The sequence below is a fragment of the Labeo rohita genome, chromosome 6 (genome assembly GCF_022985175.1).
Source record: "Labeo rohita strain BAU-BD-2019 chromosome 6, IGBB_LRoh.1.0, whole genome shotgun sequence".
NCBI lineage: Eukaryota > Metazoa > Chordata > Actinopteri > Cypriniformes > Cyprinidae > Labeo > Labeo rohita.
In genome coordinates, this window is record NC_066874.1 from 27799740 (window position 1) to 27814606 (window position 14867).

General features: G+C 35.5%; 1 protein-coding gene across 1 annotated transcript in view; it reads left to right on the forward strand.

The window, feature by feature from the left end:
- The first annotated feature begins 237 nt into the window (after positions 1-237).
- Positions 238-14867, forward strand: part of chl1b (cell adhesion molecule L1-like b) — a 98199-nt gene continuing 83569 nt past the window's right edge. The window contains exon 1 of the mRNA XM_051112134.1: positions 238-427. The gene's annotated coding sequence lies outside the window, so the exon portion shown is untranslated. The remainder of the gene's footprint in view (positions 428-14867) is intronic.

Consider the following 14867-nt stretch of genomic DNA (forward strand, 5'->3'; position numbering starts at 1 on the left):
TTTATGTCAATTTGATTTCATAAAAACGTATATATTTATACACATTAGAACTTTAATCTTCGTTTAACAAACTCATTTTACAAACTGAGTAAAGATGAATGTTATGCAGTGATTCAGTGCCCTATAAATGCCCATAAGACTTCTGAGAAATTCATAGTCACCAATTGGAATATTGTTGGTGAGTAGAGTCACTGTCATTGAGGAAGGGGGTGTGTTAACCCCGGTCACAATGTAGCGAAGTTGTGGAGGGTTTTCTCGGTTGCCATGGATTTCTAAAAGCTATTGACTGCGTTCAGCCTTTCACTGAACGTATTTGTAAGAGAAACGCACCACTGAAGGGAAAGCATCATCGCTCGAGACATTCCGGTGTCGCCCGTTGACTAACAGCTCGAGCTCTGCTCACTTCGCACACAAACTACTACGAAAGGTAAGCAGTTCTTTGTTTTTTTTTTAGCGAGGAGGGGTTTTATTCTCGATGCTGTCATTAGATACGCGTGTTTTAATACTTTGAAAACCTGTTACGGGATGTGTGAGAGTTATAGTAAAGCGTTTTCTGCGTTCTGTAGTCTAGCGCATCTGACAGGTGAAATCAAACCCTCTTATTTGCTATTCAGATAAGCAGCGTACTTACTCTGGACTCCAGCTGTGATAGGAAAACCTACTGTTTGTCTTTTTTGACCTAATGTGTGGTTTCACGGCTATTAAGATTGTTTATATGATTCAGATATGGAGACAAAACTATGTTTGATATTCTGACAACGTTCAGCGTAGGCATTACAATCAGAACTGCATTATGTGTATTTAAAGATGGATTTAAGTGACCATATGTATGTTGTATATTGTGTTGCTTTTTGCTTAAGCCATATAGATGTATAAAGAATGAAGCTGTTAGATCTGCAAGTCTTTTCTCTTGGTTTATAGCATAATGGTGTATCAGCAGCATTTTGTTCTCATGAGACTTAAGGATGTAGTACAATCTGTGAATGTAAAATTTACACTGGTTTGCAGTTCTGTCTTTCTGTGCAGTTCATATGTGCACATGTGGTGCTTTAAGCATATTGTGCTTTTGAAAGCATGCCCTTGGTAGCCCTTGACATCCTTACTACCAACATTAGACTTGAATAGATGCTAATTTTCCTCTACAGGATTGATCTCTTGTGTTTTTTGGAGTGCTTGGCTTGCTCTTGGGTTCTCGTTGAACCCCAGGCTATATGGTCTTAAAATAAATGTTTCCGTCAGGAGGAAAAAGGGTTTTAGCAAGCTGGTGAAGTTCCGCAGTATATTTTCTATGCTCTGGCTGTTTAGAAAATCATCTATGTATTGCAGTGGCATGTGGTGAGCTTTTGAAACGAGGAGGCAAAGTCCCATTTTTGCATTGATGGAGGTTTTTTAAATTCATGTTTCATTTGATGGTGGAATGCAGGTTAAATGCATATGAAACAATATATATTTTTTTTTACATTATATAATAAAATAGTGAGCTTTTTGAATGAGTAGTCATCAAACCCTCCGCAGTAATTTCAGGTAGATTTTGATTCGGATATTGCCAAAAGTGAAGATGTCTGAGTGGGTAAGTTGTTTTCTATGTACGTTTTTACCAGTTTCAGACTGATTTGCACACCACCTTTGAACATCACAGGTAGGCATTATTACATTGCCGGTGTGATTAATAACCAATCATAGTGATATTGAGGCACTGCCTCCTCTCATGTGACTTTTCCCTTGTATCCCTAAACTTTATCCATTCTTTTTAGCTTCTTTTAGAGAAAGCAACACTACCTTTTCTTTCTTTGAGAAAACCCTCATGTACTGGAATTTTCAAGAAACCAAAAACTAATATGTTGCTTGGAGGAACTTATAGCCTCTCCTCAAGTAGGCTTTTTAATGTAAAACATATTGAAAGCAGCCATCAGAGTGAATTCTGATGTGATTATCAAGTCTTTCTGCCTATTATGAAAATCAGATTCTTTCTAAATCTGTGTCATGACAGCAAGATAAGTTACTCTACTGTAATGAAAACAATTAAAGTCGCATTAGTGACAGAAGGCAGCCTCGCGTGCTTTGAGACTTCACGAGTGAATTCGGTAGGATGAATTAGCACGATGATTGGTTTCTTCTTCGGTCCACAGTAAAGAGTGTGGAAAAGCCCGATAAGAAATGAGTTGGATGTTCCTCCACTGAGACAGTGGGTGATTTGCTGCTAATGAGTGGTGGCAGAGGAATGAACATTGTGCTCATCTGAGCTTGTGAGAACACCATAGATTGCTGGTTTTCTATTAAACGTTTTTAAAATCCCACTACCAGGAACAATAGGCCTCATTTGTTACAAATTCAAACCTTGCTTGTGTATGATATCCAGTAGGGCTGATTATCATTATTATGCAACAGTTACCCTGATTAATTGGGTTGGGTCACATTTGTGTGTTTATTTAACTGCAAAATTATAACTCATTTGGTCTCCGCATAGTTTAAGAGCATTATGATTCATTATTTGAAAGATATTTTACAACAGCAAAGTTCAGTAAGAAGTTCGTAAGAAGTTCTAACGAACATTATCAACCTTCCGATGGGTGATAATGTTTCCTTTTGGATCTAATGACCAAGAACTAACCCATTTAAGCAATTTAAATTTTAAAGGAAATATAATAAATGATCAACAGTTATTCATTTTTATGTTCATGATGCTTATCTAAGTTTACACTGGGACTCCTTCATGGCATAAAGGCTGTTTATTTGCCAAATTCTGCCAATTGAGGCCACTGAGAGGAAACTAGGGCAAATTCCTCTCACCAACAGTCCACAAATAGAACAATGCAGGACGCCACCATTATTCTGTGCCTATCAGATGCCTGCCATCCAATAAAATGATTTTCTAGGCATACAGTTTATGTGAGGATCAAGAAGTGTCGCTTGTTGAGAAGAAGGGTGCTGTTGACATGGCGGATGGCGGATGATAAAATTACCAGTGAAGAAGGGACTTAGACATTTCTAGGGACCAGAACACCTTAGCAACTGCAGAGGAACCACTCACGACACCCTAGTTTTGTGCTAGCGGGTCTTGCGGTCAAGCACCAAAAATCTAGTTCTTTCTAGTCCTCGAGGATTGCTGTAAATCGATGTGTGATGAGGCCTTTTTCTTATTCATGATATACTTTTATCTTATTCAAAGGTTGCAAAAACAATCCAGATTTCATTTTGTGCGTGAGATAACCTCTGTGGCCGAGCGCAGTGTAGGCTAACTGATTTTCGCTGTGGATTCGAACCATCGCAGCCAGAGATGAAACCTACAGCGAGGCCTCTCATCTCCATGTGTAATGCCATATTCACTCAGACATACAAATTCAATTGAGGAACACCTGCGCCCTAAGCTAAAAAAATGTGCTGCATCTCGCTTTTCATTTTCATGAACGCTAAATGCAGGCGGCAAAGTTTTCTAAAGCAGAACGACACTAAATAAATAAATAAATGAATGAGGGTGGTGTACTTGAAAAGAAGCACAGATATGATGTGAATCCTTGTGAAAGGGAATTTGAGAGGGAGGAAAAGTTATTCAGAATTTGCTTTTTAGGCTGGTTTGCAAATGCAACATTACTGGAAATGTCACAGAGTTGACATTTGCAAACTTTGCAAACCGGATTTGGTTTTGTAACAAACAGTATCAGTTCTACAGTTCAATTTTTTTATTATCAAGGACTAAAAGAGTACTGTTGTTATGTTAAACATACAAAGAGTTTCAAAAGGATTGTTTAATCCAAAAATGAACTTTCTGTCATTTTGTTAAACACCCATTCTTTGTTTTGCATTCACATTTCCCCTCAGTGTGGGTATATAGTGGACTGTCAAGCTCCAGTTGAAGTTATGACATAGCTTTGTGTTTGGAAACAGATCCAAGTTTAAATATTTATTCACTGCTTGTTGTCACTGGCTTGAAATCCGCAGCAATGCATCATCTTGACACGCAATGTTTGAAAATGTTAATTTATAAATGATACAGATACAGCTTGTAAAAATGAATGGTTTATTTATACAGTGCCTTTTAAAACCATGTTTACAAAGTGGTTTACAAAAAAACATATTGTCAATAATATAATAATATTTTGGGTGAACAAAGGTCTTACAGGTTTGGAATGACATGAGGGACATGAGCTATACCTTTAAGCCTTTGCTGAAGGTTTTCTATTACATGAAATTACGATATAAGCTTCTGTTGTCAATGCTGAAGACATTGCTTACCGTGGCAGCACCCTTTTCATGATTACTGGCTTGAAGCCGCTATCTCTGAGATCCACTCATATTATTTTTTATTAAATTATTTTCTCGGAAGAAGAGGGCAGCGCCTGTGTGTTTGTGTGTAGCCTGTGTATTCTGTGGTTTTGAATGTGGGTGTGAAATAGATCAATTCTGTCTGTTCAGCACTGGGGGAGGGGAGTAATGGGTAGCCGTAGTAAAGATGCGGTGATTACAGTGATGGAGATTCTCCACCATACCTTATTTAACAGACCGGTTGTCATTGGAGTTGCTCAGTCACCGTCATCAGTTGCACCAAAAGGCAAATTGATATGATGAGGTAATACTGAAGGACAAACCTGAGAAGGAGGTCAGTCTTATCAAACATGTTCAGGGTTCCCTTTATCCATCCTTTCCCAAGAGGCAAGCAGAAAGCAGGGAGAACACCAAGCCTGTACATTTTGCAAATGCCTAAGGCAGCAGGAAACACAGTCTCTGTACGAATCATCTTCAGCGCTAGATGTTGTTTGATCATTCAGTGAGATTTTTTTCGGATCTTGAAGCGCTGGATTGTTAAATACTGGAGTTAATGGTCTTTTATGATTGTGAGAATGTGCCCTTCAGCTGTTTGTGTATTTGAGGTAATATAATATCTGCCATACACATACCAGATTTCAGAAAAGCACCATTTCTTTTAAGTTTGAAGTTAACATGAAATTATAATCGATGCTGTTTACTTCTCTTTAATGCACATTCCTGGTCTCACTGTGCACATTACATCATTGCATTCCAAAGTGCCTTTGTAATCAAAAATTTCAAAATTGAATTACTTTTTTCTTTTTTCACGTTAATGTTAGCTAATAGCCAAATGGAGTGCTGCAGTTATAATGTCAAAATATTGGAATATGACTAAAAATAAGGTCTGGAGTAAATATAAATCATCATTATTTGGACGTTTTGCTTTACAGTGTAAATTACACAAACCCATACTGAAACTGCAAACTCGCAATTCTGAGAAATAAAGTCAGAGAGATATAAACTCAAAATTCTGACTTTTTTTTTTTTTTTTTTCCAGAATTACGAGAATTATCCCGCAATTGTAATTTTTTTTTTCTCAGAAGAAAAAACATCAGTCTTTTTTCCCCTCAGAATTGGACTTTATAACTCTGGAGTTCATAATTTTTATCAGAATTATGAGATACAAACTCACATTTACAAGACTGAGAGTTTATCTCGCAATTCTGACTTTATTTCTCTCTGTTGCGAGTGTATATTACGCTATTCTGAGAAAAAAATCAGAATTGTGGGTTTATATCCCGCAATTCTGACTTTATGACTTGCAGTTGCAATAGAAAAAGTCAGAATTGCGAGTTTGTATCATACAATTTTGAGAAAAAGTCAAAATTGTGGGATTAAAAAGTCCTATAGCAATAACCTGTTTTTTTAAATCAATTCCTGATAAATACAGTCTCCCTGTATATATACTTTTTTCTCTAAAGATCATATTTCTTTCAGACGTGGTATCATATGGCTTGCGAATATTCTTCCATGTTAACTCAATTTTTTGTAATCATCACATACTTTTGGATGCACTTGGCTGTTTTGTTTTACACCTAAAACAGGTAATTTGAAACTTTATATTCTTCAGTTTTATATCTCACAATCCAACTTTAAATATCACAACTGCAACTTGATTTCTTGTAGTTTCAACCTTTTTTTATGTCTAGCAATTGCGACTTTAAATCTCATAGTGTAATTTTATATCACACAACAAGACTTTATTTCTTATTTGAAACATTTTATTTTACAATATTATTTTTTGTTGTACTCTAAAGCAGAAACTGACCATACCTGCCAACAGTATAATTTGCACAACCTGATTTGCACAAGATGAATAAAGGTCCTGAAAAAGTCAATCGCTTCTTATTAATGTCATACCTTTGCATCCTTATTCATATGTAACCTTATTAGGTTAGCTTGAATATAGGAAGCTGAAAGATCAGCTTCTTTTTTAAAATAAAACATCATATTGTTGCACAGACCTTTGAGGCAAAATAATGCCAGCGGCAATGTTTCCTGCAGGTGCCCATCCCCCAGCATGCCTGTGGTCAGAGTCTGATTAATGGTCCTATCTCTTTCACAAATCTCCACTTCCACAGATGCACTTTAAATCTTATTCATGAGGCAGGACATATCAGTTAAACAACAGGAGATATGATTCTGAACTTCTCAAGACAGACCTCATACTGCACCGCAGGGTGCCGCATTAAAAAATCATGCTAGTATATGTCCCATAACATGGTGTGAAATATAGCATGCTCATGATATCCACAATATAATGTTCCCTGTGATAGAGATATGAAACGCAAAGCATGTGACACTGATGGAATTTATACGAGCCATTATTCAAATCAGCAAGACCCAAACTGTGAAGGGAGCGGATTACATAAATAAAGACAAAAAAATAATAAAATGATGAATGGGCTTTGACTGGTTATGGAATAGCGACATCTTTGTCTCTGGGGTTCTCATAAAGGAGGTTGTGTTTCAGGGTGTAGGCAATCCTGGAAAGGCACTGCAAAGATGGAGTGGAGGGAAAGAAAGGATGCTAGAAAGAAAGGATGAAGGAGGATAGATGTGACAGCCATGGGGACCTAAAAGTTCATGGCAGTGAAAAGGCTCATTGTGTTCAGGGACGTGATATGAAACATGCAGAGGTTTGCTTTTGCGCCAGTTTGTCCCTCTCGCTATGTAAACAAGGATGTACCAGTCACAGGACCTGCAAGAAGACCTTTAATGAAGAAACATTTAGTTGTTGCGTTAACAAGCTCCTTTATAAATTTAAAAGGATATCATTCACCCAAAAATGAAAATCCTGTCATGTTCTTCCAAACCTGTATGATGTTTTTTTTCTTCTGTGGAACACAAATAGTGATGTTTTAAAGAATGTTCACGCTGTACTTTTCCCATAATGACACCAGAAGAGAACCTGGCGCTGTTAACAGTTAAAGTTAAAATGATAGTAATAATTTAAAAGAGGGCACTAAGTAAAATACTGATTATTTTTGTTTAACTTAGATGAAACATAGCTCCATTAATAAACTACACTTTAATAATTTTATTATTTTTAAAATTTTAGTTTATAACCTTTTTTACCTTTTTCCCCCCAAACTTTTACATTTAATGTGTTATTGCCATTTATTTTATTATTATTATTTATTTTTTATTTTTTGTAATAAATTGTTACATTTACTAGCAATTTCTAAGAAGAAAAAAAATCCACAAGTGCACGTATTTATGAAAGTATTTTTATGGACCCTTATTAGATTTTTTTTTTTCTTATTACGTTTAAATATACCATTTATTGTATTTCCTGTTTATTTATGCACTGGATTTCAATGGAAATTTGTTTTTTTACAGTTATTTGAATTTTAAAAGGCTCCTGCAACCCTACACAGGAGCTGTCAATCTCCAAAATGGACAAGAAAGCACCATAAAATCAGTCAATACAACTCAGGATCAATATTACAAGTCTTCTGAAGCCAAATGATACCTTTTTAAGTAAACATTAGAACATAAAGTAATTATTGACTAAATCTTGCTTTGTTTACTATTCACAATAATTGTTCATACTGTTTTCTTCTATACAACTTCTTTTGTATCACATGGAAGAAAGTCATACGGGTGTAGAATAACACAAGGCTGAGCAAATGATGTAAACATACTAATTTTTTTCAATGGATTATCCATTTAAGCATGACTGCTAGGTTTAAAATCAACTGAACAGCCAAAAGTAACCTAAATAATTTAGCAAGGGCTTGTAAGCCATTAACTTGTTTTATCGTCTGAGGTCAACCTTCATGCCAGAGCTAAGGACTTTAGCTTGTCTTGCATCACATTGTAAATCAGTTCTAATGGGTATGAACTCCATATGTGCGCAAATAAACAAAAACAAGACCAGCAGGTGCAGGCCCCATGTGAATGAGGCCATTTCTGCCTTCTTTAATGCCCACTTCAATTTGTTTAGCATGCGCTATGGTCTTAACAAGCCCGTCTATACAGTATATCCAACTCGCAAACCATGTCTATCAGAATGACAGAGTGTGAGACCCATATATAACACCCCCATTGGGACCTATTACATTGAAGGTGTTGTGCAAAAAAGCACAACGCACATACTGCTAATATATGTGCATGCCCTGCATAGAGAGAAGATGTTTACTGGCTGAGAGCGGTAAAACACCATTAGCCGGGCATCAGAGGGTTGATGAGCATTGATTAGGAAAGAAGCATGGAAGGCATAATAAATGGCTCACAAAATTAACTTCAGTCTCTGTCGGTCTCTCAATGTGCACTTAAACCTTAAAGACACTGTTGCAAAGAAAAACGTCTTTAGGTAATTAAATTTAGCCTTTTATATGTGAAGTGTTGCACAAATCTCAACATATGGCTAAAGTTTGTGTGGAAATGTAATTAGATTTAACCCAACACTAATCAAATTAGCTAGTTAAATTATCTAAGTAATTTCATTTGAGTCATTTGGTAAACACTCATTGTAGATGTGAGAAGAGCTTACATCAGTTTTAAAACATTGTAAAAGTAAATGCATACCAATGAAGCAATAAAAGCTTTATCTTGAATGTAAATTTGTGTTTTTAACCCAACCAGCCAGGACATTTTGTTGCCGGATAACTAGCTATCATTCAATTTTCATTTTGTCTGTTCGTCATGTCTATCTATCTGTCTGTAAACATTTTAAACATATCCAGTTTGAATCCTTAATTCAAATTAATTGAATTAATTCCGAATAGAATTCGATTTCAAAAGACATTCTTTATGTGACAAATTTACTGTGTTACTCCTGGTTAGGACACCGTTTAATCTCTGACAAAGAGTTTGCGGAAGGATAAGACAATCTTTGTGTCTGTCCTTGGCACTGTGTGCACCTAATCGTGCTTGGGGCCAGAAGCACGGCGATTTTCAAGATCTCAATGTTCACATCCTGCAGGAACAGCAACTGTTGTACAAGACCGCTGCCAAACCTATAATTCAACACTGCATTCTGGGACCAAAACCCCACGTCCCTTACTGACCCTGCTGAGAGCCCACAGCCCTGTGACCTCATTACATTTTTGTCTGCAGCAGGTCCCAGTGAAATCCCTTAAATTCAAGACAGATTCCAATTTGTTCAATTTATCTTTGTATTTAGAGGGAATACAGATGTGCTGTTAGTTCCCATATGGGTGATTGGCTGCTAATTTGGGAAGCCCAGGAAACTGGGTTCTTGAGTTACTTGGGTAACAAGCTTTTGCATTCAGTTAATTGTGATGAAAAATGATGTTATTGCTTCAGCTTCCTACATCCCGTTCCTGTAGCTCAAGTGGTGCTAGCTTGATTTTAATGTACAAACTGATAAAATGTATATTTGCAATGCACTTGAAAAAAAAAAAAAAAGCATCTGCAAAATGCATAAATGTAAGCTTAAACCCTGCTGTGGGTTATATTGTAGCAAATATCATTATTGCAGAACACAGGAGGGGATAGCATTTGATTTTGACTTTATTTGAAAGAAAAAAAGGTAAACACCATGGTTAGTCACAATTGCTACATGGCAGATTTAGGTACATAAAGTACCAGAAAACAGCATAAGTGATGGTAATTTCAGCTTGATTGTTTCAGCTAATTACAGACATGCAGGTACATCAGCAGAATGCTTTAGCGTAGTACAAACAAAGTCTACTGATGCAAGATAGCACGGGTATATTTGTAGCAATAGCCAAAAATACATTGTATGGGTCAGAATTATTGATTTTTCTTTTATGCGAAAAATCATTAGAATAAGTAAAGATCATGTTCCATGAAGATATTTTGTCAATTTCCTACCGCAAATATATCAAAACTTAATTTTTGATTAGTAATATGCATTGCTAAGAACTTCATTTGGACAACTTTAAAGGTGATTTTTAAATATTTTGATTTTTTTTTTTTTTTTGCACCCTCAGATTCCATTTTTTTCAAGTAGTTGTGTCTTGCCCAAATATTGTCCAATCCTAACAAATCATACATCAATAGAATTGAATTGAATATTTTTTCAACTTTCAGATTATGTATACATCTAATAAATCTAATAAATTGTAAACCTTATGACTGGTTTTGTGGTTTTGTGGTCCAAGGCCACATTTTACATAACTGCAGTTTGCAGTTTGTTTGTTTGTTTGTTTTTTTTTTTATTATTTTTTTTAATTTTTTGAAATTAGAAATCCAGTGTTGTATTTGGAAACCTATTTCCATTGCATGGGTAAAAATGAATATATAATAAATTTGTTAGAATACTTTCGAAATTATGAGATACTAATTCATAGTTATGAGATAAAAAGTTATCATGACAAAAAATCATAATTAAAATTTTATCATCATATTTTTGACTATTTTTTATTATCATCATGATGATTTTCCATAGCATGATTTTTTTTTTAAATCAACAGAAATGGGTTTCTAAATTGTGTTCGGATCATTTCTGTTCGGAGTGTTTACATGCAAAATTGTACTTTTATGTCGTTCTTTCATAAAATGACTTTGAAGTGTGTTCCCTGCAAATGTGAACACTTTGAAGGCTGCAGAAACACTGATTAAATTTAATTTGCACATACTGCAGAATGTGAAAATCTCAAGATACTTCAGTCTGTTTTGGCTCAAGAGACGTTAAATGGTAAAAACAGTTCAGAGATACATTTTATGTTTTGTATCCTGGGAAACGATCGTACTACGTTAGAATGAGTATATATAATAACTGGTCTTAACTAATAACATAGACACAATAGCAGTGAAATCAGCATAGTTGCTTAAAAGCAGAAACTAATAGCTACTCAACTGATGTATTGAACCTTACAGGATTAGTTTACTACTGAATTAAAATTACCTGATAATTTACTCACCCTTATGTCTTCCAAGATGTTCATGTCTTTCTTACTTCAGTGGCTTTTTTTTTTTTTTAGAGGAAATCATTCCAGGATCTGTCTCCATATAGTTGACTTCAAAGTGGATCAGCAGGTTGAAGGTCCATATTGCAGTTTCAGTTCAACTTCAAAGGGCTCTACACGATCCCAGGATCCCACAATTTTTTTAATACGCTACAACTGCCTAATGCTTGAAGTTATGGATGTAGAGTTAGTGCAAGACGAGCATTTGCGGTCAAAAAGTAAAGAATTTTATTTTATTTTTTTAAGTGATGACTGATCATTTTGCTAGATAAGACCCTTATTACTCAGTTGGGATCGTGTAGAGCCCTTTAAAGCTGCATTGAAACTGCAGTTTGGACCTTCATCCCGTTGGGTCTCATTGAAGTTGACTATACGGTGAAAAATCCTGGAATGTTTTCCTCAAAAACCTTCGACTGAAAGAAAGACATCAACATCGTGGATGACACAGGGGTAAGTAAATTTTAATTCTGGAGTGAACCAATCCTTTAAGTAGTTATATGTGTGAACACCTCTTAACAGTCAGATTTAAATGTGAAAGACCATGTCTGAATGGTTATTTTAAGCAATGTATAGGATACTATTCAGGTTCTTTATCACAAAAAAGAGCTATAATTGGATTGCATTATGGGTTGTCCTTGACAAAAGAATTCCAAGTAGAAATCTCACAATTAACCCTAATTAGTGCATACTGATCCTTTTTTGCCATTCTGCAATTCATCTTCTCTTTTTCTTCTAATCTTTGGCTGTCTACCCATTACCTGTGTTTTGAGGAGGTTTCTGCACTCTCCTAATTAGCATCTAGCTGGGAAAGCGAGCACGGATGCGTTACTGTCAGCGCCGAAGCCCCTCAGAGACCTGCTGTTATATGACTCACCTCAAATATGGCTGCCAAAGTGGTTTCACTTCATTGTCAGTTATTGTACCGGCTGACATGGATGAGAAGAGACACGAACAAAGCAGTTTTGCACACTTTTTTCCCGCTAACGATGTTTGAGGAGAACGGGTGTGTTAGCTTTCAACACAAGTCTTTTTCTATATGCTCATGTGTCTACATGCATAGAGAGGCTTTGTGTTGGGCTAAATGCGTATGACAGCATAACAATAACCGTTAGGCATTTCGTCAACATCATTTGCATAGATTGTTCAGATCAGAAAAGGTCTTTTGTGTCACTGACAAGCATCATTATAACTGTTGATTTATATTTTAATTATTTATATATTTACAAAATAGTTTTGTATTTTTTCATAATCACAAACCAGTTTCAGCCTGTCACATATAGTGTATGTTTCAAATGTTCAGTAAAGGTTATCCGAACCCCCTTCATTTGGAAATGTCACAGATCCAGAACTGTCAACAAACCCAGTGGTAAATTGCACGATGCAGGTGTTCTTCCTACACCCGAGGTCTGTTAAATGTGACCCTTGTGGTGATCTGGCAGCGTGTGGTGGTAATTGGACGACGGGGCTGTCCATCATACAAATGGGGTCGAGAAACAAAAAAAACCTTCCTACGTTTTCACAGGCCATCAGCTGTGATTGACACGTTGAGCTCTGCTGTGCTAGAACAGCCCCGAGCGGTTTGTATCTGATTCATTACATCCACTAACTGAATCTTTCAAGACTGCTGTGTTTGAAGTTGTTTTCACTACTCTTTAATGTATTATTTTCCATTGACTGCAGCTAAGCCGGTTACTATGGGCAACCTGTGTCACATGGGACCCTTGATAGAACTACTAGCGTGTGAGGTGCCTGTGGCGTAAATACACCGTTTCTCCACACGTGCACGCAACAGAAGGAGAGGAACACTATTTTATCTGGCTGGTACCATGAGACAGAATTCATGCAGTGTGTATTGTTTTTTAAGCAATTTTTTCAACACTGTTGATAAGAGCTGTTTTTAATTTTCAAAGCAGCTTTGGCAATTTAGCACTATTTTTGAGCAAAAATGTTCTCTCTATGTTGCTTCTAATCTATGTCACTTTCTTTCTTCTATGCAACCCTAACAGAAACAAATTCTTCACTGTAAAAATGATTTTTCAGAGTTATAAAGTAATAAAACAATGATTGTTTAAATGCATTTTACAAGAAAATAATATTTCAGTCTTTTTCACTTCAAAATTTTATTTGTGAATATGATTATTTGTGAAATATAGTACCAACCCTAGTGAAAAAGTAATAGATTTAAAATGCATTTATTTTATGCTAAGTATCGTTCAAGTCTATTAACAAATTTACTGACAATTAAACTTTATTTGGAGTAATACTTGTGCACAATGCACATTTCTTTATATTAAGCCTAAAATATGTTTTAATGTCACTACTGATGAAAATTATATGATCTTTAAATAATATCTGTCTTTAAATGCAAAGTATTTAAATTATACCTATACTTAACTATATCTTTAGTTGGACTTCAGCACTACTTCCACACAATTAAAGTGCATTAAGTACAAAATTAGTTGTTTCAATTAAGCAGACTTTAAATATACCAGTTTAGTATACTAAAAGTACAATTGCAGGGTATTTTTTTAAGTACATAATATGTAAATATATTTGTAGTATACTTAGCATGAAATAAATGTATTCTAAACAGACCTACGTTTTAATATATTTATTTTTCACTAGGGAATTTTTGAGTAGAAATTGTAAATCCTACACCAAATATTTTTTCTGTGTGGAAACTGTGCCAGTCACAATTTTCCATCTGCATAAAACCTTGACTGAAGCTTTTCAGCTATTAAAAAGGATGCAAAATCTCCATAAAAGTACCTAAAATTGCAAGTCTTTTGAAGTCATATGATAGATTTGTGTGATATACTGACTGAAATTTGCATCATTAGTCACTGATAATCTTCCCTTCGAGCTGTTAACCACTGTAATCGGATCACTGGGTAATTGAGAACTAGTAACCAGATTAGTCAGGTTTCCTGAAAGAATTGTGCAAACTGAATCATTATGTGAATTGGATCATTTGTTTGAGAACTCAAAAGAATGATCCGTTTACAAATTAAACATGTCTACTTCTTTCAAAAACAGTAACTACATTAATTTTATGGATCTTTTGCATTCATTTTTGAAGTTTGAATGCCCTAGTCCCTACTCATTTTAATTGCATGCAAAGTCTGACCTGTTGTGTTTCACAGAAGAACAAAAAAGACTGTTCGACGTCTATGGATTTGGATGACATAGGTTAATTAATGAATGTAAAAATTTATTTTTAAAGGGTACCTTCATTCATCTTTGGAACACCAATTAAGATATTTTTGAGGAAATCCGAGAGCTTTCTGACCCTGTATAGACAGCGTAACTGAAATGTTCAAGGCCCAGAAAGGTAGTAAGGACATTGTTAAAATAGTCATGAACATGCAGCAGAGACTGACACAGAAGAGAAGAAATTGCACACAAAAGTATTCTTGTAGCTTCATAAAATTATGGTTGAACCACTTATGTCACTTTGACTATTTTAACAATGTCCTTACTACCTTCCTGGGCCGTGAACATGGTAGATGCGTTGCTGTCTATGCAAGTTCAGAAAGCTCTTGGATTTCATAAAAAATATCTTAATTTGTATTTCAAAGATGAATGAAGGTCTTACAGGTTTGGAACAACATGAGGGTGAGTAATTACAGAGTTAGCATTTTTGGTTGAACTATCCCTTTA